This window comes from Callorhinus ursinus, unplaced genomic scaffold, assembly GCF_003265705.2.
Source record: "Callorhinus ursinus isolate GAN/ISIS: 27379988/994484 unplaced genomic scaffold, GSC_fseal_2.0 scaffold78, whole genome shotgun sequence".
Classification (NCBI taxonomy): domain Eukaryota; kingdom Metazoa; phylum Chordata; class Mammalia; order Carnivora; family Otariidae; genus Callorhinus; species Callorhinus ursinus.
Genome location: NW_027397140.1, coordinates 1,775,038 through 1,801,167, shown reverse-complemented (window position 1 = coordinate 1,801,167; position 26,130 = coordinate 1,775,038). Strand labels below are relative to the sequence as shown.

The 26,130-nt window shown below is 37.0% G+C and overlaps 1 protein-coding gene and 1 pseudogene across 4 annotated transcripts in view; one reads left to right on the top strand and one right to left on the bottom strand.

Moving 5' to 3' along the window:
- GABRG3 (gamma-aminobutyric acid type A receptor subunit gamma3) overlaps nucleotides 1-26,130 on the top strand; it is an 803,787-nt gene that overhangs the window by 571,363 nt on the left and 206,294 nt on the right. The window lies entirely within an intron of this gene.
- Nucleotides 10,465-11,256, bottom strand: LOC112808812 (proteasome subunit alpha type-1 pseudogene; annotated as a pseudogene).

Below are 26,130 nucleotides of genomic sequence, written 5' to 3'. Positions count from 1 at the left end.
ATATAAATAAAAATAACTGTGAGTTGTCATTTTAAACTACGAAAGTAGCAACAATTAAACTGTTTGAAAGGGCTCAATAGTGAGTATGTGTGAAATGAGAGAGTTTTAAAATAACATAAATGAATATATCACCTTGAAAGTAACTTGGTATTCAATTATTTAAACCTTCAATCTTTCTTCCAAGTGGGAAAATATTTCCTGTACCACAGAGAACTGATCAGATGCCTATATAAGTTAAAGGCTTATCCAGCCAAATTTTGTGCCAATGCAACCAGAGTTATCTAAGGTCAAATGGATTCAAGATACATGGATTATTTTGATAAATAATGTGTAATATTTGTATGTGTGTACCCTCAGGAAAATGCTGGCCATTGACTACATTTTGTTTACTAAGCATATATTCTTAAACTTTTAAAGTGATGTCTTCTTGCTTTTAGTCCATCCCACAATCTAATTCTGATTGATAAAATATATACATATGACGGCACCCAATAGTCACACCTACTCAGAATAAGCTATTTAAATGGTCTGTGCTAAAAAAAATTAATTTGGTAAAATGCTTAAATTTAGTTAAATATTTAGTTAAATATTTGGTTTCCATTTTTCCTTTGACAAATATAGAAAAAAATTTAAAAAAGCATGTTGTGGTTTATCCTCCTTTATGGTTAAATTTAAAAGCAGTACAAAATATGCAGGCATAAAACTGCCTCCAGGGTATAAAAAATGTCATGAAGCCAAGGAAATATGCAAATATTATTCAAGAACAAAGAATGTAATCTATCTCACCTCTTATGCTAACTTTTTGTGTGCTAGGAATCTATTAAAGAATGTATAAAAATATAAATGTCAATGTTAAAAGTATAAATTTCTCATGATGCTTCTAGTGAGGTGTTTGCTATTTTTATTGTTTTAGCTTTTTAAAAATCAAATATTCATAGTGGTAAAATCATATAGGAGAAATATTTTTTTAAAGATTTTATTTATTTTTTTGATAGAGAGCACAAGTAGGCAGAGGGGCACGCAGAGGGAGAGAGAGAAGCAGGCTCCCCACTGAGCAGGGAGCCTGACTCTGGGCTTGATCGCAGGACCCCAGGATCATGACCTGAGCTGAAGGCAGCCACTTAACTGACTGAGCTACCCAGGCATCCCTCATATAGGAGAAATATTGAGCAATAAATACTTTAATGAGTAATGCTTCATAAATAATACCTCAAGTCAATTTCGCTCCTTTGATATGTGACCTCATTAGAAAATTAGAAAACAAACCACTGTTGTTTATTGTTAACATTAGTTGCTCTGTAGAAATTATATTTGACTTCACTAGGAATAGATTATAAACTGTGAACAGCTTGTAATTTCTAAAATATAAGTTAAGAATGGACAAACCAGGAGTGCCTGGGTGGCTCAGTTGGTTAAGCATCTGCCTTCAGCTCAGGTCATGATCTTAGGGTCCCGGGATTGAGCCCCACATCTGGCTCCCTGCTCCATCCCTCCCCGCCTCTCTTTATCTCTTTCAAATAAATAAATAAAATTTAAAATAAATGAACAAACCAAAAATAAAGTTTGATAGTTATTCTCCTTTGAAGCACTGGACTTCAAACTGTTGACATGATTTTATTTGTTTTACTGTGATAACCATGAATCTATAAACACCCCAGGGTGTCAGTAAGCCCAAGCACCCAAAACACAAATATAATTCATGCACTGAATGAAGTGGATTCATTCATCCATTCATCCCTCCTCATGGCCCCCATTCTGTCACTTCATCCTAGTGACCCTAGGGAATATGGAATGTTGCGTGCACTTTAGTCCCTGCTCATTTCTATGAGTGTCCCACAATGAGTCAGATAAGAAGTAGAGATCTATTACATCTTTTGTCATCTAGCTAAACCAAGAAGGAAGGCTAATGAAATCCTTTGTTAGGTCTTTATGGTCTGTCTGGAGATTTTCTCACCAGTTCTGGAAGGTCTATGGTATTCTGATCAAAGGATGCAATTACCATCCCTCAGGTAGAAAACAGCACCCAGTGTAGGCTGGGAACCAAATATTCACATAACTTCCCAGAAGACTTTGTAAAGAAAAAAAAAATAGCCCCTGTTTTCATGCCCACAGGAATTGTTTTAAAATCTTGTTTAAAACATGCTGGGGGGAGTGGAGCAAGATGGTGGAGGAGTAGGAGACCTGGAATTTGTCTAGTCTCAGGAATTCAGCTGAATAGGGATCAAACCATTCTGAACACCTACGAACTCAACAGGAGATCGAAGAAAAGAATAGCAACAACTCTCTGAACAGAAAAGCAACCACTTACTGGAAGGTAGGACGTGCAGAAAAGTGAATCCGAGGCAATATTCAGGAGGATAGATGGCAGGGGAGGGGGCCTCCGTGGTCCACTTCTGGCAAATGATAGAGCAGCAGAGCACAAAGTCAGAAATTTTAAAGAAGTTGGCTCTTCTGAGGGACGTCACTCCAGTTGCTAAGCTGAGGGTGGAACACTTGTGGGACAGTGTGGTCTCAGGACGTTCGGGGACACAGAAAGACCGGGGGTGACTGAGTGTGGCAGAGCTCCCAGGTATTGGAGCAGGGAAGCTGGCTGCAGAGATGGAGCTGAGGCGTGGGCTCTCAGTTCGGGGTTGCCATAAACTGTGATCTGCAGCACAGTCAGGCCACTGCTCCTCTAGCAGGGACCCAACAAGTGGCAGAGCCGGGAAGACTCCCCTTCCTCACCCAGGAGGAGTGGCACAGGAGTGCACTGCAGAGATCTGCTGGGTTTGGAGACTCCACACGGGGTTGGGTGCCAGAGATAGAAACACTCGGTCACAGGCCAGGTGAGCAGAGTTCGGCCAGAAACTGGGGACACGGGAGTGACTGACTGCTATTCTCTGGGGGCGCACTGAGGAGCGGGCCCAGAGTTCTCGCCTCCTCTGGGGCAGAGATTGGAAGGCCGCCATTTTAACTCTCATCCTCCAAAGCTGTACTGAGAGCTTGCAGGGAACAAAAGCTCCCGAGAGCAAACCCAAGCAGCTTGCTTAGCCCGGAGGACAAGGGTGGGGCAATTCTGCCTCCGGCAAAGACATTTGGGAACCACAGCAACAGGCCCCTCGCCCAGAAGATCAGCACGAGCAGCCAGCCAAGACCAAGTTTACCAATCAAAGAGTACAGGAGAACTCCAGCCCTAGGGGAATACTGCACATAAAATTCATGGCTTTTTTACTATGATTCATTAGTTTTTCAAAGTTAATTTTTTTAACTGGTTTTTATTTTAATTTTTCTTTTTCCCTTTTTCAACCAACATTTTACTAATCCCTTTTTGGGAAAAAAAATTATTTTTCATTTTTAGAGTCATATTCTCTCCCTTCAAGGTAGATACCCTTATTTTTGGCATATATATATGTGTTGTTCTCTCTTTAAAATTTTGAAATACAGTTTCTTCTAACAGATCAAAATATACCCTAAATCTCTAGTGTATGGCTTTGTTCTAGTCTCCTGCCTGATCACATTCTCTCCTTTTTTTTTAAAATCTTCTTCTTTCTTTTCTCAAACAATTCTTATCAATTCCTTTTATAAAATCTTTTATGTTTTCATCTTTACAGTCATATTCCATCCCTTCATCATATCAACCCTTATTTTGTACATATATAAGTCTTTCTTTCTTTAAAATGTTAGGAGTACTTTCTTCTAACAGACCAAAATACACCCAAAATCTAGTGTGTGGCACTGATCTGTGCACTAGCCTGATCATATTTGATCATATTCTATTCTTTTGTTTTCTTCTGTTTTTGTTTGTTTTTATCTTTTTCTTTTTCTTTTTTTTTCTCTTTCTTTTATCTTTCTTTCCCTTTCTTCTCCCCTGGTTTCAGGTCTTTTCTCATTTGTATAGAGTATATTTGCTGGGGACTTTGTTAACCTGTTAGCATTTCGTCTTCTCATTCATCTATTCTCCTCTGGACAAAATGACAAGACGAAAAAAATCAACTCAGCAAAAAGAACAAGAGGTAGTACCGTCTGCCAAGGACCTACTCAATACGGACATTACTACAATGTCGGACCTAGAGTTCAGAATCATGATTTTAAAGATACTAACTGGGCTTGAAAAAAGCATGGAGGTTATTAGAGACACCCTTCCTGGGGAGATAAAAGAACTAAAATCTAACCAAATCGAAATCAAAAAGGCTATTGAAGAGGTGCAATCAAAAATGAGGCACTAACTGCTAGGATAAATGAAGCAGAAGAGAGAATCAGTGATATAGAAGACGAAATGATGGAAAATAAAGAAGCTGAGAAAAAGAGATAAACAACTACTGGATCATGAGGGGAGAATTCGAGAAATAAGCGATATGCTAAGATGAAATAACATTAGAATAACTGGGATCTCAGAAGAAGAAGAAAGAGAGAGGGGGCAGAAGGTATATTGGAGCAAATTATAACAGAGAACTTCCCTAATATGGAGAAGGAAACAGGTATCAAAATCCAGGAGGCACAGAAAACCCCTCTCAATATCAATAAAAATAGGTCAACCCCAACATCTAATAGTAAAACTTACGAGTCTCAGACAAAAAGACAAAAACTTGAAAGCAGCTCGGGAGAAGAGATATGTAACCTATAATGGTAGAAATATTAGATTGGCAGCAGACCTATCCACAGAGACCTGGCAGGACAGAAAGGACTGCCATGACATCTTCAGAGCACTAAAAGAGAAAAATATGCAGCCAAGAATACTATATCCAGCTAGGCTGTCATTGAAAATAGAAGGAGAGATATAAAGCTTCCAGGACAAACAAATACTAAAGGAATTTGCAAACACGAAACCAGCCCTCCAAGGAATATTGAAAGGGGTCCTCTAAGGAAAGAGAGAGCCTAAAAGCAGCATAGACCAGAAAGGAATACAGACAGTATACAGTAACAGTCACCTTATAGGCAATACAGTGGCACTAAATTCATATCTTTGAATAGTTACCCTGAATGTAAATGGGTCAAATGACCCAATCAAAAGACACAGGCTATCAGATTGGATTAAAAAACAAGACCCAACAATATGCTGTCTGCAAGAGACTCAATTTAGACCCAATGACACCGCCACATTGAAAGTGAGTGGGTGGAAAACAATTTACCATGCTAATGGACACCAAAAGAAAGCTGGGGTGGCAATCCTTACATCAGACAAATTAGATTTTAAACCAAAGACTGTAATAAGAGATGAGGAAGGACACTATATCCTACTTAAAGGGTCTTTCCAACAAGAAGATCTAACAATTGTAAATATCTAGGCCCCTAACATGGGAGCAGCCAATTATATAAGGCAATTAATAGTGAAAGCAAAGAAACACGTTGACAACAATACAATATAGTGGGGGACTTTAACAGCCCCTCACTGAAATGGACAGATCAACTAAGAAAAAGATTAACAAGGAAATAAAATGACACACTGGACCAAATGGACTTCACAGACATATTCAGAACATTCCATCCCAAAGCAATGGAATACACATTCTTCTCTAGTGCCCATGGAACATTCTCCAGAAATGATCACATCCTAGGTCACAAATCAGGTCTCAACTGCTACCAAAAGATTGGGATCATTCCCTGCATATTTTCAGACCACAATGCTTTGAAACTAGAACTCAGTCACAAGAGGAAAGTCGGTAAGAACTCAAATACATGGAGGCTAAAGAGCATCCTACTAAAGAATGAATGGGTCAACAAGGAAATTAAAGAAGAATAAAAAAAATTCATGGAAACCAATGAAAATGAAAACACAACTGTTCAAAATCTTTGGGATGCAGCAAAGGCAGTCCTGAGAGGAAAGTACATAGCAATACAAGCCTTTCTCAAGAAACAAGAGAGGTCTCAAATATACAACCTAACCCTACACCTAAAGGAGCTGGAGAAAGAACAGCAAATAAAGGCTAAACCCAGCAAGAGAAGAGAAATAATAAAGATCAGAGCAGAAATCAATGAAATAGAAACCAAAAAACAGTAGAACAGATCAACGAAACTAGGAGCTGGTTCTTTGAAAGAATTCACAAGATTGATAAACCCCTGGCCAGACTTATCAAAAAGAAAAGAGAAATGACCCAAATCAACAAAATCATGAATGAAAGAAGAGAGATCACAAACAACACCAAAGAAATTCAAACAATTATAACATATTATGAGCAACTCTATGCCAGCAAATTAGATAACCTGGAAGAAATGGGTGCATTCCTAGAGATGTATCAACTACCAAAACAGAACCAGGAAGAAATAGAAAACTTAAGCAGACATATAACCACTAAGGAAATTGAAGCAGTCATCAAAAATCTCCCAAGAAACAAAAGCCCAGGGCCAGATGGCTTCCCAGGGGAATTCCATCAAACATTTAAAGAAGAATTAATACCTATTCTCCTGAAACTGTTCCAAAAAATAGAAATGGAAGGAAAACTTCCAAACTCATGTTATGAGGCCACCATTATCTTGATCCCAAAACCAGAAAAAGACCCCATCCAAAAGGAGAATTACAAACCAATATCCTTGATGAAAATGGATGCAAAAATTCTCACCAAAATACTAGCCAGTAGGAACCAACAGTACATCAAAAGGATTATTCACCACGACCAAGTGGGATTTCTTCCTGGGCTGCAAGGTTGATTCAACATTCGCAAATCAATCAACGTGATACAATACATTAACAAAAGAAAGAACAAGAATCATATGATCCTCTCAATAGATGCAGAAAAAGCATTTGACAACGTACTGCATCCTTTCTTGATCAAAACTCTTCATAGAATAGGGATAGAGGGTACATACCTCGATATCATAAAAGCCATCTATGAACAACCTACAGCGAATATTATTCTCAATGGGGAAAAGCTGAGAGCTTTCCCCCTAAGGTCAGGAACGGCAGGGATGTCCACTATCACCACTGCTATTCAACATAGTATTAGAAGTCCTAGCCACAGCAATCAGACAACAAAAAGAAATCAAAGGCATCCAAATCGGCAAAGAGGAAGTCAAACTCTCACTGTTTGCAGATTATATGATACTTTATGTGGAAAACCCAAAAGACTCCACCCCAAAACTGCTAGAACTCATACAGGAATTCAGTCAAGTGGCAGGATATAAAATCAATGCACAGAAATCAGTGGCATTCCTATACACCAACAACAAGACAGCAGAGAGAGAAATTAAGGATTTGATCCCATTTACAATTTCACCCAAAACCATGAGATACCTACGAATAAATCTAACCAAAGAGGCAAAAATCTGTATTCAGAAAAGTATAAAATACTCATGAAAGAAATTGAGGAAGACACAAAGAAATCGAAAAATGTTCCATGCTCATGGATGGGAAGAACAAATATTGTGAAGATGTCAATGCTACCTAGAGCAATCTACACATTCAATGCAATCCCCATCAAAATACTATCCACTTTTTTCAAAGAAATGGAGCAAATAATCCTAAAATTTGTATGGAACCAGAAAAGACCCCGAATAGCCAGAGGAATGTTGAAAAAGAAAAGCAAAGCTGGTGGCATCACAATTGCCCACCTCCAGTTCTATTACAAAGCTGTCATCATCAAGACAGTATGATACTGGCACAAAAACAGACACATAGATCAAGGGAACAGAATAGAGAGCCCAGAAATAGACCCTCAACTCTATGGTCAACTAATTTTTGACAAAGCAGGAAAGAATATCCAATGGAAAAAAGACAGTCTCCTCAACAAATGGTGTTGGGAAAATTGGACAGCCACATGCAGAAGAATGAAACTGGACCATTTCCTTACACCAAACACAAAAATAGACTCAAAATGGTTGAAAGACCTAAACGTGAGACAGGAGTCCATCAAAATCCTAAAGGAGAATACAAGCAGCGATCTCTTCGTCCTCAACCACAGCAGCTTCTTCCTAGAAACATCACCAAAGCAAGGGAAACAAGGGCAAAAATGAACTATTGGGATTTCTTCAAGATAAAAAGCTTTTGCACAGCAAAAGAAACAGTCCACAAAACCAAAAGACAACCGACAGAATGGGAGAAAATATTTGCAAATGACATATCAGATAAAGGGCTAGTATCCAAAATCTCTAAAGAACTTATCAAATTCAACACCCAAAGAACAAATAATCCAATCAAGAAATGGGCAGAAGACATGAACAGATATTTTTCCAAAGAAGCCATCCAAATGGTCAACAGACACATGAAAAAGTGCTCAACATCGCTCGGCATCAGGGAAATCCAAATCAAAACCTCAATGAGATAACACCTCACACCAGTCAGAATGGCTAAAATTAACAAGTCAGGAAACGACAGATGTTGCCAGGGATGTGGAGAAAGGGGAACCCTCCTACACAGTTGGTGGGAATGCAAGTTGGTGCAACCACTCTGGAAAACAGTATGAAGGTTCCTCAAACAGTTGAAAATAGAGCTACCATACGATCCAGAAATTGCACTACTGGGTATTTACCCCAAAGATACAAATGTAGGGATCCGAAGGGGTACGTGCACCCCCATGCTTATAACAGCAATGTCCACAATAGCCAAACTGTGGAAAGACCCAAGATGTCCATCGACAGATCAATGGATAAATAAGATGGGGTATATATACACAATGGAATATTATGTAGCCATCAAAAGGAATGTAATCTTGCCATTTGCAATGACGTGGATAGACCTGGAGGGTGTTACGGTGAGCAAAATAAGTCAATCAGAGAAAGACATGTATCATATGACCTCACTGATATGAGGAATTCTTAATTTCAGGGAACAAACTGAGGGTTGCTGGAGTGGTGGGGGTTGGGAGGGATGTGCTGGCTGGGTGATAGACATTTTGGATGGTATGTGCTATGGTGAGCGCTGTGAATTGTGCAATAGTGTTGAATCACCGATCTGTACCTCTGAAACAAATAATGCAATATATGTTAAAAAAAGAAGAAGAAGAAGATAGCAGGAGCAGAAGATTGAAAGGGAGTTAATCGGAGGGGTAGACGCACCATGAGAGAGGATGGACTCTGAAAAACAAACTGAGTGTTCTAGAGGTGAGGGAGGTGGGGGGATGCGTTAGCCTGGTGATGGGTATTAAAGAGGGCACGTATTGCGTGGAGACTGGCTGGTATGCACAAACAATGACTCATGGAACAGTACATCAAATACTAATGTTGTAATGAATGGTGATTAACGTAACAATAAAAAATTTAAAAAATAACATGCTGACACAATCTCTGTCCATTCATTTGGCAATGTTGTTCATTAACCATGTAAGTAGGCCAGAATGACTCCAGGGAATGAAAAAGCAAAGGGCAAGACATTGTCCAGGTTTTTGCTCTACATAACCACATAAGCTTAGATGAAAATAACTTGCTGAAATCTGGTTTAAAGAGTTAATTCGCAGAGCCAATACATACATTGTGAAATGCATCATTGCCAGGAATGGCCAGCAATCCCTGCACCGATGGATGAAAGATTACTCCAAACTTCATGTTACTTGAGCTTCATGTTCTGTAAATTTGGGAAATGCTTTACTTGGTTTTGGTTTCTTGGCTTTATTTTTATTAAAAACCAACATCATGGATAAGAGAGCCATAAATCTGTTAGATAAGGAAGATTCTTAAGAAAGAAACACTGTGGCTTCTTGCAATGTATATCAATTATGAACATGGACAATTCGGAGCAACCAAACATTTACCTGCTCACTTGGCCTTTTGTCATTGATCTGACTGATGTCTTTCACATGCAAATTAAAGAAAAGCTTAAGAAAAAAGTTTTATTTACTCAGAGAAAGATAACTATATGAATATCATATTAAATAATGTCAATGTTTTCCCCCAAAATTTTCTCTGAAAGTTGGCAGTTTTTCTTGGAAGCTTCTATGGTTATTTAGATATGTGAAACATTTTCTAAGGGAAATAGAATATTTACTTTCTTTCAATGTACTTAGTAGAATATATTCAGTCAATGGAGCATAGAAACCCTGTGTAAAGTCTCATATTTTTATTTAGAGAGGTATATGCTAAAATAGAAAGAGAGAAAAAAATCAGGAAATCAGGAACTGCAAATAAAATGAAAGGATGGTTAATGTTTTTCCTCTGCCTCTGCTCCCAGTGTTAGTGGAGGTAATAACTCAAAACCACCAACAACAAAATGATGGTGATCAAACTTTTTTTTTTAATGTACTGGGAGTTATGTGTGCTTGTCCTTTACATTCAAACTTAAAACTATTTTTTTCAGGTGAAATAATTTTATTTCACAGTTGTCTTTAAAACCACAAAGACACTATGTTCTTCATATAAAAACATCAGTACAGATACCTATACTTTCTAGAAAATGATTATATAGATGATCTCAAAGAAAAATGCACACCATTATATGGTTTCAGACAAGTTGCTAGGAGAAACACATTTGGACTGATCCCTATGTATAGATTATTGTCATCAGTACATGTTCCTGCATTCTTACAGATTTGATAATAAACATACAGACTGGCTTGTAACTTAATGTTCCATCAGTTCATCAGCTTTTTCTGCAGGTTCATCAGCAGGTTGAGCAGGCTGTGCCTTTCTCTGTGGTCCTTCTTCAAGACCTTCCAGGAATGGAGATACATCGTCATCATCATAAATCGTAAACTCCAAGTCTTTACCAACAACTCCAATGGAAACATTCTTTGTAGTTAGGTCCTGTTCTGCAGGAAGTGTCTCTCGTAAGGCACGCAGACAATGTTTAATGAGTTCATTCAAATTGCACTCCATAAACCCAGACATATGTCTCTCCAAGTAAGTGCGAGCTGATTGAGAACGGGCTCCAATGGGCATGGCTCTACAATCAAAATAGTTGGCAGATGGACAGGTTTGGAAAATGTGAGGACCCATATCATCATAACCAGCAATAAGCAGCCCAACACCATATGGTCTCCGGCCATATCGTTGTGTTGGTATCTGGGTCTTGCTTCCAATTAGAGATTCAAGACGAGACACAGGAAGAGGTCTGTCAAATATAAATCTGGAATCCAAACACTCTTGGTGCGTAAAATTACATAACAGTCTAGCATCAGCAGTAAGTCCCAGAATTGAGATACCAATATGGTTTTCAACATGGAGAATGTTTTTCTGATGAGCAGCAAGCTCTGACTGTGCTCTCTTCAATGCAACCAACACTGCATGCGTTTTTGGTTTCAGACCAACTGTGGCTGAACCTTGCATGACAACTTCCATTGCATACTCAATTTGATGAATCCTGCCCTGAGGGCTCCAAACAGTGAAATCATTGTCATACTGGTTGCGAAACATGGTTCTGGTGCGGGTCTCCCTGTGGCCTCCTGCAGAGGTGCAGATTCAGGAGGCTCAAAATTAAAACTGTTTTTTATTTTGAATGAAAAAAATACCCTAATTTAATTTATCCCCTTATGTTATTTCATACATTTAATGAGCATTCTAGAGGAAGTGCATTAAAGAGTTATGTTAGTGATAGTATTTGTCAAAGAAATGTTGTATAATATCTCCAATTTGGATGACATACGAACATAGAAAAAGTATGTAAAACTGTATGTGTAGTTCATATATCTCCATCCATATATTTTTATTTTTGGACACTGGTCTTCCAAAGTGACAATATAATTCACATTTTACATGAACACTTGCCACATGCCTGGTATTAAAAATGGAATACATTCTTTTTCCTCCAGAAATTTACATTTTAGTTCAGACAGTGCAAAGATCATGAAAAAAAATAAATAACAAGAGTATCCATGCCCTCAACCTCCATTAGATTTTTATGTGGATAGGTCAGAAGAACTGCATTCTAAATTTGGTTAAAAGAATCTGGTCAGAATTTTCTTGAGGTGGTCCAAAAGTCTTCAATTAATGTATCCCCTATAGCCATCAGTTTTCTCAATGTGTATGACCTCCAAGAAAGCATCCCTGTTATCCTGCCAAAAGAACCAAAGTAATTTCTATTTTTCCTCCAGCAAGTTTTCTGGTTTTATTAAATATAAAATAGTCCCCTTAATTTCCTAGTGCTATTGCAGATTTCATTTCCTTCTTTTGAATTCTTTGCTTTGTAAGCTGTGACTTTTATGTACTATAGACTCAGATGCTCTCCACTGTTTCAGTCACTCTTGGACAGCAAGTACTTAATTGGTGCATTAACTGTTTTTGACTCTAAGGACCATGTTTAGTATAACAAGGGAAGTATGCACATGAATTATTCCTCTGTAGTTTATTTATTTATTTATTTTTAATTTTTTATTGTTATGTTAATCACCATACATTACATCTCCTCTGTAGTTTAGAATAGTTGATTTTTCCCTAAATTCAACAACAGGAGTTTCCCAAGTTCTAGGAAATGGAGCCAGATGCATGTATTCTTGAGAATATCACCCAAATTTGGGTGCTGAGGATACACACAGTGTTCATGAGAGATACTAAGAAGAAAGGATGCTGGCCTCCATGTTAGAAATATCAGTGGTTTGAGAAATAGGCAGGTTTTTCTTTTTTTATTAAACTTTTTTCAAAGATTTTATTTATTTATTTGAGAGAGAGAATGAGAGAGAGAGCGAGCACATGAGAGGGGGGAGGGTCAGAGGGAGAAGCAGACTCCCCGCTGAGCAGGCAGGACTCGATCCCGGGACTCCAGGATCATGACCTGAGCTGAAGGCAGTCTCCCAACCAACTGAGCCACCCAGGTGCCCAGAAATAGGCAGGTTTTTAAAGGAAATGATATCTGGGAAAGTGAACTGGCATGGAGAATTTTGTCCCTGACAACCATGTCAAGTGAGTGGGAATGCAATGTGGAAGCTGTGATGCTGGGCAGCAAACTCTCCCAGGCAGATGATACCACTGCAATAAGATCTTTTCTCCTGAATTCCTGGGAAATGTAGAGTTGGAGGAAGGCATGAGAAGGACTAAAGAGCAAATCACCTGAGTGGTTAGACACATATTTTAAGTGTTTAAATACATATTTTGAGGTTTAAATACATAGTTTAAGTTTGTAACTGTCTGTGGGTATTTTTTGTCAATGGAAAAAAAAAAGATAGTGGGGTTCCACACATAAAATGTCTGAAATCAAAATTATAAGATGACTTTTCTTGCTGGAATCACAATATTAGTTTTACAAGGAATACTGTTCGATCATGCCTGTTTAGCTCTGGAGAAATTTTGCTTTATTGTGTAGCAAACAACAACAATAAAACAAAGAAACAAAAAATGATACATCATCAAATAAGAAGAATTAATGTAAATTAATATGTGAAGGCATTATTTTCTGCATGCATGATTATCATTCTCAAAATTTAAAGAGAGACAAACCTATATTTGTTGAGATATAAAAATAACAAAGAGAGAAAAGTTCATGCTTAGGCATGAGAATACAATACTGTGCTAGACTGAAATTTTACTGACTCATGTTCATTAACCATACTTCCAGAGCTTTGCCAATGCAGGAGTTCTATCGAAAGCATTTAAGTTTCCTTTGTGTGGAACTAACATTCATTTGAACAATCCAAATTTTAGTTTCCCTCTCACTGGCTCTAATCTTATCACATGAAGCAGAAAAACAGGGATCTAAAGGGGAAAACTAATTTATCAGTATTGATACTTAATTATGCAATACTTTGGTTTTTCTCAACAGAGAAAATGAGCTATGCACAGGAAATGAGATTTTCTGGGAGATATTAGAAATACAAATAGACCCACAGTTGGATGGCTCAACCATTGTAGAAAATTGTTTGATGCTATCTCTTAAGCTTAAATATATACCTATTCTATGACCTGGGAATCCGACTCCTAGCATATACTCAAGAGAAATGAGTGCCCACAAAGAATATTAAAAAATATTCACTTCAGCTTGGTTCAAAGTTCCAAACACCCGTCTACAGAAGAATGGACAAACCTTCATACAAATAAATGCTCCTCAGCAATAAAACATGGAATATTGATATAAGTAACATGATGAATCTCTCATACATTAAAAATCCAGACACACACAAAAAGTATATACTGATTCTAAGTATATGAAATTCAAGAACAAGAGAAAATAATGTATGACAGTGAAGGCAGTATTCACTAAAACTATGTGCTAGGTAGCATACAATTTTGATTTCAGGAATGTTTTTTGTTTCAATAAAATGTGAACATACCAAGTGATTAGGATTTTCCTGTTTATCCCCCATCACAATATGAATATTTAAAATTTCTAAAAATCATCAGGATATGAAAGTAAAGATGAAATTCATTCTCTGACAAATGAATCTGATTACCTTACAAGGACAACATATGACCACCCTAAAAGGGGTAGGGGAGAAAAGAGCTGTCCCCAGTAACAATGTTTTGTATTGTTTTGTTTTGTTTTGTTTTGTTTTGTTTTGTTTTTCAGGCTAACCCATCCCCCCACCCCCTCCCTTCTGGAACCCTCAGTTTGTTTCTCAAAATCTTTAGTCTTTCATGGTTCTTCTCCCCTTCCAATTTCTCCCCCTTCATTTTTCCCTTCCTACTACCTTCTTTTTTTTTTTTAACATACAATGTATTATTTGTTTCAGAGGTACATCATTTTGATGTGATCCTCTAAGGTTAACGATAAAAACAACTGCAATTTTAATTTTGACTACAATGTTGTTTTCCTAAATGTCTATAATTCCAATCTTGGTATATAAGGAAATGATGACTATTTATAAGTGCTGTAACAATTTGTCATTATTATGTAATTTCTCCATATTTTCTGATTTGTCATGTCCTAGGTTTTCTACTTAGCTTTTGGGCAATACTAATCATCAGGAGATCCTATCCTATGTAGTTCATCTTATTTTAGACTGTTTTGTAATCTGCCTCTCTCTCTGATTCCATTCACAGTGGCCCCTTCACAGACCACAACACATGTCTTCTGCCATGTAAGGGACATACTTCCCTCTGATTTTTCAATGTTTCTTGCTTTTAATTTTTTTCTCTGCCTCTGCTTATGTACGTTCTTTCTCAGCCCAGTCCTATACTTTCCTCCAAACTTCTGATTAAGTTGACAGTGATTCGCATGTAACTTATACAAATAGAGGATATTTTATATACAGGTATTTGTTGTGGGTGTTCACAGTATCACACCAATCTTCATCTCAGCATCAAAGTTACTTTTTTTTCTGAAACTTTACTTTCTATGTCATTTATAAATAAATGTAAGATATCTATATCATATATAAATGCAAGTTGAAACCACTTACAGAAAAGCCTGAGATTGACATTTGCTGGAAAAAAGTTTCTGGATGGCAAGATGTTAAATAGTACCTGATATTTAAAATTACATATATATGTAAATATAATACACTATTATTATATAATATATAAATAATGCAATAAGTATATACATATACTTAATTTAAGGTGATATGTTTGGGGTTTTATGAGCTTCTACTACTGTAAGTTTTTGGAAGGTGGAGATGAAGGAATAGGTAAAATTTTATTGCCATTCTCAAAACCATACTCATTAACATGAATTATTTTCTTTCTCATATGACATATCATGTCTTTTTTTTAAAGATTTATTTATTTATTTGAGAGAGAGAAAGAGAGTGAGCATGGGAGAGGGAGGGAGAAAGAGAATCTCCAACAGACTCCCTGCTGAGTGAGGAGCTGGACGTGGGGCTGGATCCCACAACCCTGAGATCATGTCCTGAGCTGAAATCAAGAGTCAGAGACCTAACCCACTGAGCCACCCAGGCACCCTGATGTATCACATCTTTAAATTTATAAATATTTATTGGGCAATTGCCATTATGAATATATGTGTTATATGTGTGTGTTTATGTGTGCAAATTATGGTAAGAGTTGCAAAGGAAATATATTTTATAAAGAAAGAATTTTATCTGGAAATCACAAATACTTACTAATTTCCTACCAGTATGGTGTAGTAGAAATGTATAAGACAAGGCACAAGAATTCAAAAGTTTTGCCATCTATTTGGGAGAATCTCACACCCACAAACACACCCACACACATGCCAATCACAGCACAATGGAAGGCACTGTATAATTTAATAATGTTTGAGTTCAGTAAAGGGCTTGCTAAGAGACCAACATAGACCAAACTATTTGCTGAATTTTTCAGAAGATAGAACATAGTAGTCCCTGCACTACAGATAAAATCCACATCATCAGGAGTGCACAAGAGAGGCAATTCTGAGTAGAAGAACAAATAAAGCACAGAGGTGGGGTTAGAACACAAGTGTGGGGCACATCTGACACATGACAGCCAAACAGAAATTTGTTTTCTGCATTGTGAATAGAACCTTCCCATCATCAGAGCTGTAGTTTATGAGTTTTACTCTTAACTTTAAATATGAAGAACGGCAGAACTTTCTTCTCATTTACAAATCTAGATGAAAACAGAACTGGTTAATAAGCTGAAAGAATGGCATAGTCTGTGGGCAGCTAAAATTTGTTATTTATTACCTAAAATTTCAGGAAGTTGGTTTAGTAATAGTAGGCTTTCTACCTGAAGACTTCCTCTGAGTCCATTCGGAAACTGTTTGAAAAGACCCTACAAAAAAGACTGAGTGATTAAATGAAAAATTGACAAATCAGAGGATGTCAATTCTGTCCATTGAAAAGGAGAGAAATGGCAAGTGCTCTCTCTGCCAGACTCAAACCTGTGCTTAAGATGCTTAATAATGGTTTCCAATCCAGCACTTAATCAATATTCAAGTGCCTTATTTAATTACATAGCAACGGTTTCTTTGTAATCCCTTTGCTTTCCTTAGACATACCTAGTAACCTTTGTTCAAACTATAGTGCATTTTCAATTAGTCTATCAAAAGGCTCTAGCTTAAGGTTTGAGATGTTTAGAAACTTTGGACTTGGAAGTATGTTTTCTGAAGAGACTCATTCCTGTGCTTGACCTTGGGACCCTTAGTAGAAGAAAGAGAGTACTTTATTATATTTTATAGATTATATTATTATAGATTTATCTTAAAGCATTATCTGTATTTGCTATTTGAATGGCTGACTCTGAATGTTTGGTCCATTTTATTAAAATATCTTCAATTTTCTGCCTCAAGATTATTAAAGTTATTTCCTCTGAGTGATGAGAGTAGACCCAGATCTTCACAAGTGGACAGAAAAGGTCAGATCTGAGTCAGAAATTAAATATCCCCATTTTACTAACACACTCTTTAGGGTACTCAAAGAAGAAAGGCATTTGGCCTTGCTTCCAAGTGAAATATAAGGAGTTATATATTTTTATATGATAATCTATATGGATAATTAAAGCCCATGTCTATTGCATGTTATTTTTATTTTTATTCCATATTTTCAAGGTTACAAATAAAGTTTAAGTATTTTACCACTTTGTTATCAAATAAATTTTTGAAGCAAATATCTATTTCACAGATGATGTTTCCCCTTCTCTACTAAAGCCAGATATTGAGGGTTTTAACACTATTTTTCCTCCTCTTTACAATTGGTAGTTTTTGGAACACTAAAATGAATTGTCATCATCATATTTTAAAAAAAATGTCCTTTTAGGTCCTTCTTCCTTAAAGTAGATTATGGAAATAAATAAGTTTATTTTTGGTTTTTCTGATCTAAGATTTTTATCTCACATTTGTATTTATTTTTCCATGATTTTACATAGTATTCTGCAATCATATAGGAATGTTTCAATTAATTTCTCTACTTTAAAATACTATGTTAAAGTAACTAAAATTCGGCCATTACCCATGCTGAGATAATATTATTTGGTGTTTTTGCATAATAATAATTGATTAGTTCCTTTCACCTTATTCCCCTTCCACTCACATGTTTGTTTACTTGTTTTATTTTTATTTTTTTAAATTTTTTAAATTTATTTATTAGAGAGAGAGAGAGTGAATGAGAGAGAGCACGAGCAGGGAGGAGAGGGAGAAGAAGGTTCCCTGCAAGCAGGGAGCCCAACGTGGGGCTCTATCCCAGGACCCTGAGATCATGACCTGAGCTGAAGGCAGATGCCACCCAGGCACCCCTGTTAATACTTAAGTGGTAATTAGGAAAGCACTTGATTTTCTTAGAACTAAAATATGTCAGACAAACAAAACCAGAATTTAAAAAAATGTGTAACTTCATAACTTTATTATTCCTCATCATTAGATAAGAATATGCTCTTTAAAAATAGTTATATGTGGAGTGTTCCAAGTTCAAGATGAGCTTTTCAGAACAGAAAGAAATCAATTGACTCAAAAAACCTTATTTTCCTAAAATGCATAAGCAAAAGCTTAACATATGAATAACTGGAGTCCTAACCAAAGAAGAGATAGAAAATAAGATAGGCAATATTTGAAGTAATAACAGCTATGAAATTTTCAAAACTGATGGAAGATATCAAATCAAAAATTCAAAAACCCATATGAATTCCAATCAGGATGAATGAGAAAGTAGTTAAAAAATACTTAAACACATCGAGGTAATCAGCTAAAAATTAGACCAAATAGAAAAATCTTAAAAATACTTAGAGCAAAAACACTCATTTCCTTGAAAGATGCAATCATTAGATTGAAAGCTAAGTTCCAACTGAGAAGATGGAATTCAGAGGACAATAGAGTGAATTCTTCAACATACTTTCAAAAAATAACTGACATCAGGGTCTTATACTTCTGGGGCCCCCATACTTTGGAGTACCTTCCTTAAAATCTTTTAAATCCCTCTCTGTTGCTTGGGATGGCCAGTGCATCCAGGACACCGCCAGCACAGACAATGTCCTGCATGGATCTCAGTTCCTGGAGATGATGACCTTAAAATTATCTAACTCCCCTTCTGGTATCTGACTAGGGGGTTGACTAGTTGGTTTGGCAACATGAGCCCAGGTTATACACATCTGGCCTTTGTCTCTGTTTCTTTCCTTTGGAGTGCTTTCTAACCTTCTCTTCTACACATAAGGTCAACCAAATGCCCCACATAGCTCTGGATTTTGTACCTGTGGGTCATCCTGGGGTCCAGTGGCAAGGCCTGGTGCTGGGAGGGCAGTCTGGTCAATGTATTGCTCCTGCTTGCTTATCTGAGCTTGGAGCTCAAGAATGGTGCTGATGCACTGATGTTTGTTGACTTTTACTCATATTGGACACAAGAAGAATTCAGAGATCTGCCTTATTGGCAGATGTGGACTTTGAGTCCCATCTGTGTTCTCACCACAATGCTGCCACTAGTCTATAAGAACCAACACATTCTCCACTTGTGCACCCGTGCCACTGGCCTTCTGTGTGATCACCTCAGTATATACCACATGGCAGTCAGTCATCCAAGGCCACACATATTTTCCCTGATGGCTTTCGAGACCATTGGCCAGCAAAGGCAACCAATTCTTCCCATCAGTGTCCTCCCTTGATTTTGACTGATAAGGTGTCACTGTGGTCTCAGTTCTGTTTCAGCCATGTTGGAGGAGGGATGCTCATCCTTTGTATAAATGGCATGGCTCTTCTTGCTAAACCCTTCCATTCTTCCTGCTGGGAGTCTTCTCAGAAGTCAGGGATGTGGTCTATATTAAAACAGATCATATTCCAGGAATGCAGTTATTAGGACCTTAGAAGTTCAGGAAAAGATATGATTGGAGAATGTATTGTTCTATGCTTGTGCTATAAAATTCCAAATAGTAAAATTCAATATGATCTGAATATGAATTATCATTTTTTTCCTGCATACTCTGGTTTAGACTTGTATTTGTGATTATCATAAATGAAATAAAATAAACACCTCTGAAAGAGTTATTAGAAACTGGTATGTAGAGGCAGCCCAATGGATGAAGCACAATCATGAGTAATGATGTAACCAACAACAAATCAATAGTATTGGGGAACAGCAAAAGGCAAGAAGATAGGTGCTGTTTTTATACAAACAGGTTTCAAAGAGCCATAGCATTGTGAGTAATTACAGTGTTCCTTCATTTTTTTTCCTGGTAGGAGACATAGAATTAGTTAGGAATGGCAAATTTTAACAAGAACACCAACTGAGTTTGATATCAGTAATATGTATGAATAAGAATATAGGTGAGAACATCCCTACCAAAAAATTAATGAATAGCCTGTGGTCACACAGCTATTTTAGTATGAGCTACACTAGAAATCAAATCTCCAAATCTCTTAGGAGAACTACAAATGGCTGCTTCATAATTCTGAAATGATTTATGAATATTAAAGGACTTATGTATTTTGTTATCAGTGTTCAATTGAAGATTGGTACAAGAGAACCTTGTGTCAAGGTGGGTGGAAAGGTGAAAAATGAAACAGTAACAGCTGGGAGGGCCACCATGCCTGCCACATTTTGAATAGTTCCTGAGAATTCCAGTGTGGTGTTATTCCGCTTCAGGATGACTGGAGAGGACATTTCTCCTTATCATGGCACCTGCTGGGCCCTAATTGCTTTCTGACTTCCAGATGTCATGAAGTCTATTTACCTCTACCTAATATAAGATAAATATTCAAATCAGACAGGAAGCAGGAATCATTTCTTTCTTTCCAGCTTCTCTTGGTAACACATTTTGAGACACTTCTCTTGGTAACACATTTCATACACTTACCTCCTCTCCAGACTTCTGTCTTAACTACAGATCCATTCATCCCACTACCACCCAATGCCCCATCATTGCTTCAAAATCAACATGCTGCAAACCTTACTCATTACTACCCACCAAGCCCTCAGCTCTTTCCATTTCTTATCCAAGTGAAGACACTATCTGCACCTTTGTTCAGATGATTATCAAAGCTTGTGGATTTTACCTGGCAGTTTCTTTTCTCTGCTGCAACACCATCAAAGTTTGAGCCAAAACTATTTGTGGGGGCACCTGGGTGGCTCAGCTGGTTAAGCATCTGCCTTCGGCTCAGGTCATAATCTCAGGGTCCTGGGATCAAGTCCCACATTGTTCTCCCTGCTCAGTGGAGAGCCTTCTTCTCTCTCTCCCTCTGTCACTGCTTGTGCTCTCTCTCTCTCTGTCAAATAAATAAAAAAAATCTTTAAAAAGACTATTTGTGTACAGAAAAACTTCTAGACTTAGAATGACAATAAAGACATGGAAAATTCTAGAAGATAAAACCTTTTGTCTTACAGTTTTTATCTGGGGATAGTGTAACCTGAAACATTTGGCATTAATTTGTTTGTTATTTAATTTCATGCAACATTGCTGAGTAACTTTTATTCATCTAATTACATTATGAGAAAAACATTGAGTAAAAATATTAAAAGTTTCAGGCACTCTATTAGGCAATGAGGTTAAAAATGCCTGTTCCCAATTCCAAGGAGACTATCTAACTATCAGAAAGTGTACCATAAGGTGCTCAGGTCTTGTGAATGGTAAAAGGAGTATATACCTTACATTTCTGGCTAGGCTGCACTTGATCATTGACTAATATCATTGCTTGAACTAGAACATAGCCTTGGGCAATGTTTTATAATTTTTAAAGATTCTTTTGATGGCAGGACACTCAGCACTCAGGTAGATGAAAGGCAGAACATTTTCATAACTTGCAGTTCCAAGCAAGAGAAGGCTGCCAGTCAGGGTCAAATGGGAGGTTGTCCCTGGGACAGAGTAACAGCAAACTGCAGCTCCAGGGGGCAGCTTGTGCATGGCATATGGGGTGGAGTTGGCCAGGTTTTATGGACTCCCCATGGATTGGCTAATTTAAGTAATTTCTTAGGCTCAGGGGCATAAATGTTGCCCTTTTTTATCTGATACCTGGCCCTGAGTGATTAGGGCTGGTGCACTGTGGCTCTGTGTGAGATCCTGGCAATAGAAGTGGTTCAGGTGCAGATTTATTCAGCTGCTCAAGAAAGGGAATTGATCAGCCTCTAGCCAGGACCCCAAAATTAAGTCAAGATGGCATTTAAAACAAAACAAAAAACCCTATATTATAAGCAAGGGATTTGTTAATCTGATTTTTGCCTTCCTTGTCTTAGATTATGATATCTACAAGCTGTACAATTCTGTGATATTTTTTCCCAACTATTAAAACTGTGTCCTTTGGTTTAGGAACCTTGATAATGTGGCAAGTGCATGTCCTTTTATGAGAGGTTGTCATGGGTTGAAGCCTGTCAATCATTGTCTTTCGGTGGCATGACCCCTTCTCTCCAGATTTTGTCAGCACAGTTTTATCTTCTTCCTCAATGTTGAAATACAATGACTTCAGGGATGGTGGCCATGATCTCTTGTTGATGGTATGATCTTTGCTAAGTGGTGATGTTCAGTGTTCTGTCAACAAGTCTGTTGACTCAACATCTGTATTTCAAGGCTCTAGTCTGTTTGCTTTCTCCCAATTTCCATTCTAAATGTGAACATGGTACCCTGATTCCCATGTAGCCTTCACCCAGGTTTCTGTAAATAGTGAACAAAGATAAGAGCTAGAGAAAAATTTACTGTTGGTCCCTATCTGGGTCACTTTGTTTAATTTGGCTATTTCTGGATATAGCCACTGCTCTGAATTAAGTTCCGCCTTAAAATGCAGTATCTTCTTCTATAATAATTTAGTTATTTAGAAAAGACTGTGTCCTGGACCTTACATCAGGTGAAGTCAGCAACTTTCTGTATAAAGATTTGAGAATATCAGAAGTCATCTTGCTTTTCCTCAAATCCCTCCAATTAGCTTTTATGTTATTGTACTACATTTTAACCAATAGAAAATAGGTTGTTTAATTTTGAAAATAATAAAAAAGGAGTCTCTGCTTTAAACAAATCCTAATAGATGACATGTGTTTTATTAATAGGAAAAAGCAAAAGCATTCAGTTTCTCCTCCATCATTCTCATATTATCAGAGTACAGCCTCTTTCTTCAGGTGAATCCAATATTTTAGTCTTGTCAGACATATTTAGGGCTCAAAGAGGCCATGAAACCAAATCAAAGGGTGTGGGACAGCAGGATTAGAAGCCCTTATACCCAGTGGAGTGTTCTTCAGAGCAGCTACCTCATCAAACCAGGCCAAGTTAATTTATCAAATTGCCACTTATAAAATTAGAAAACACAAAAGCTAGAATACAAAAAGCATGGGGCACAGAGAGAATGCTTCACTTCATGGAGGAGAGAAGGGTGGGGAATTGACAACAATCTGCTAATGCACCACAAGAAAACAGGGAGCAATAAAATGCAAAGGGCTGGGTATGCATGGTGGCACATGGAGTGGGACCTGGGAAGGAAATGTCACAGATAGTAGGTGTTAAGTTGATGGCAACAGCTAAAAGTAGGGAATGCTCCCCATCTCTTGTTTAAAACTTTGAATTTTGAAATGATTATAGATTTCAAAAATTCCACATAGAATCCCATATAGTCTTCCCCACACTTACTGCAATGGTGACATCATACAGAACTGAAGTAAAATAACAAAACCAGAAAATTGACACTGGAACAATATTAGTAAGTAGAGTATAAACCTTATTTGGTGCTCACCTTTTCTTTTAATTGACTTATTCATATGTGTATTTGTATATTTCTGTGTGGTTTAATCACACACAAAGATAATGTGTAACTTCCACCACAATCAAGATACAAAACTGTTCTATCACTTCAAAGGAATTCCTTCCTGCTACTTTATATTTGCACCATGCATCACTACCCCCCACCTCCCAGCCCTACCCCCTAGCAACCACTAACCTGTTCTCTACTCCTGGTCTATAGTCTTGTGTTTTAAAAGATCTATATAAATATTATCATATAAGCATGTAGCCTATAGCTTAACTGGGGGAATATCTTTACTATATTGAGTCTTCTAATCCATCAACATGCTATGTCTCTTTATCTAGATTTTCTTTAATTTCTTCTATCAGATGCACTTTTCACTAAGCATACGTTGTTGCCTAAATCAGTAGTGTGTTTCTTTTTATTATTGAGAAGGATTCCATTGTATGGATGTACCAGATTTCATTTGGCCACTCACTCCTTGAAAGGCATCTGAGTTGTTTCCAGTGTTTTTGCTATTACAAATAAAGCTGTTATGAATAATTGTTATGAACACTTGTACACAGCTTTTTATGTAAACATAGTTTTTATTTCTCTGCTACAAATTCCTAAAAATGTGATTTCTGTGTCATGTTGTAAATTCTATTTACCTTTTTGTTAAACATCTTTATTGAGCTATCATTCACATACTATGCCCTTCTAAAATGTGCGATTCAGGGTGCCTGGGTGGCTCAGTCGTTAAGCGTCTGCCTTCGGCTCAGGTCATGATCCCAGGGTCCTGGGATCGAGTCCCACATCGGGCTCCCTGCTCGGCAGGAAGCCTGCTTCTCCCTCTCCTACTCCCCCGCTTGTGTTCCTGCTCTCACTGTCTCTCTCTGTCAAGTAAATAAATAAAATCTTTAAAAAAAATAAAAAATAAAAAATAAAAAATAAAATGTGCGATTCAATGGTTTTTAGTATATTCACAGACATGTGCAATGATCACTCCACTCAGTTTTCATCACCTGACAAAAAATCCCCATACGTGTCCACTATTGTGGCTTATCTCCATTTCTCCTCCACTCTTCAGCAACTAATCCACTAATCTACTATATGCCTCTCTAGATGTGCTTATTTTGGACTTTCATGTGAATGGAATCATATAATATCTGGACTCTTGTGCCTAACTTCTTTCATTTAGCATAATATTTTTCATTTACATCCAAGTTATATCATGCATCAGTACTTTGTTCCTTTTCATAATTGAGTAATATTTCATTGTATGGATATACCACATTTGTTTATCCATTTAACTGTTGGTGGATATGTAGGTTGTGTTCACTTTCAAATATTGTAAATAATGCTGGCATAAACATTTGTGTGCATGTTTTTGTGTGGACATCTGTTTTCTTTTCTCTTGGGTATATACTAAGTAGTGACATTCTGAAGTCATATGGTAACTCCATGTTTATTCATTTGAGGAGCTACCAAATTATTTTCCAAAGCTATTGCATTATTTCACATTCCTGCCCAGAAGTGTATGGAAGTTTTGATATCTCTGCATCCTTACCAATACTTGTCATTATCTCACTTTACTATTCTAACCATCCTACTGGATGTAAAATGGTATCTCATTATGGTATTGGTTTGCATTTCCCTGATGACCAATGATGTCTATCTTCTTTCATGTGCTTATTGGCCTTTTGTATATCTTCCTCAAGCCACTTATCATGTATTTCCTTTTCTATGGGTTATATTTGCACTTTCTTAAGTGTCTTTTGAAATCACAAACATTTTAAATATTATTTTGATGAAGTCTAATTTATTTGTGTTTTCTTTTCTTAAGGACAAAATGGTTGCTGTCATATCTAAGAATTATTGCCAAATCCAAGGTCATGAAGATATTATCCTGTGATTTATTTTAACAGTTTTATAGTTTTAGTTCTTTAATTCATCCTGAGATAATTTCTGTATAGAGTGTGAAGGAAGGGTTCAACTTCATATGTTTTGCTTGTGGCTATCCTACTCTCCCAGCACTATTCGTTGAAAAGTACATCTTTAATAAAAAAAAATTTCCAAACAATTTTCCAGAGTATTTATACTATTTTCGATTCCCACTAGCAATGTGTGAGAGATCAAGATGCTCTGCAACTGGATCAGTAATTTGGTAATATGACTATCTTTATTTTAGCTGGTCTACTGGTAAACTTGCATTTCCATAATGGCAAATGATGTTGAATATCTTTTTGTGTTTATTGACCATGCATAACTCCTCTCTGGTGAAATATCTCTGCATTTCTTTTGCCCAGCCTCTAAATACTTGTTTGTTTGATTGTTTGTTTTCTGTTGAGTTTTGAGTTATCTTTATGTATTCTAGACATAAGATTTTGTCATATATATGTGGCATAAACTTTCTCCTAGTCTGTAGCTTTTTTATTCATCCTGTTCATAGGGCGTTTTCATAAAGCAAAATTTTAATTTTGTTGAAATCCAATTACTTTATTTTTTTTAATATGGATCATGCTTTTGGTATTACATCTAATAACATTTTGCTTTAGACCTCAAAGATTTCCCCCATGTTTTCTTCTAAAATTTTTATCGTTTTTTTGTTTTCATTTTTGTTTTTGTTTTTGTTTTGAGAGCATATGTATGACAGAACAGGGGGAGGAGCAGAAAGAACGAGAAAGAGAGAATCTTAAGCAGGCTCCATGCCCAGTGTGGAGCCTGACTTGGGGCTCCATCTCATGACCCGGAGATCATGACCTGAGCCAAAATCAAGAGTCAGATGCTTAACCAACTGA